Genomic DNA, 1,113 nt, shown 5'->3' on the forward strand with positions numbered 1-1,113 from the left:
TAATCCGGTTGTAGCCCTAAAATATCCGTCAAAACATTTTTGATAAGCTGGTTCAATATTTCTACAAATGAAAAGTTTTTCTGGTGCAGTGAGACGCGCGAAAGCAATTTTCAAAAACTTTTGTAAAATGGTTTCAAATATTGACTGATACTAGCTCTCTAGTAAAAGTAATTTTCCTTTTTGATTAATATACAAATATTTTAGATCATATCTTTCGGTAATTGAGCAATCGATTTTTTTTGGTTCAGTCGGATTGGGGATGCTCAAGTACTCATTTGGGGGCGCTGAGCATCCCCTGGCGCCCCTGCGTGTACGGGCCTGAGTATATATCCCTAAGGCCACTGAAGTTCTTTTATGTGATTCCTCTGGAGTTCATCTCTCGCAGAAAGCAAAGGGTTAGCTGTGGAGCCGTAGGGTTCCTTTAGATGACGAAATTAACAGCCTTAGCGTAGAAAATATGCTGAAATCTGTTGTGAAACGTAATAGGCGCTTCAATAAAACATCTTCAAGAATATTTCCAAGAAGAAATATTTTCGAGAGCCAGGACTGGCAAATATCTGTTTATATAGGCCGCGTTCAGTAACAGCAAACCGTTGGACCGTTGAATGCGCATTCGCTACTGTACGACTTTTTTCACTTCCGGGATTGACGTCACGTTTGCAAACGGAGAGTCAACGAAATAAGCGGCTGAAAGAGCCGGTTATTTTGTTGATAAACGCAATCTTGACGTCACAGCACGCGGGAAGGCTAGTTGCGGACGACACGACAGACGATATTTTATAAAATTTACTACAATCGTAAAAAAGCGTTCAACAGACGTGGCGTCACCATTGCAAACGGAGTTCAACGGTTAATTCACAATTTCCCCTCCGTTGAGCGTCACTGAACGCGGCCATTGTGCTTGTGGAAATAAAGGAAGGTTTTCACCTGCAAATAGAATGTCGTGTTTTATCTAAGCCTTAATATGTCAAAAACAGCTACCTGGTAAAAAGGAAATAATTGTTGTATAAGCTTCGTGCGTAGTTTAAACTTTGGTCAGAAGTATCGCCGCCTACCGACTGAGTTTGTAATCAAATGTGTGAAAGATGTCTGCTCATTCAAAATTATCTCGAT

The sequence above is a fragment of the Leiobunum rupestre genome, chromosome 3 (genome assembly GCF_980474605.1).
Source record: "Leiobunum rupestre chromosome 3, qqLeiRupe1.1.hap1, whole genome shotgun sequence".
In the NCBI taxonomy this organism is placed as follows: Eukaryota; Metazoa; Arthropoda; class Arachnida; order Opiliones; family Sclerosomatidae; genus Leiobunum; species Leiobunum rupestre.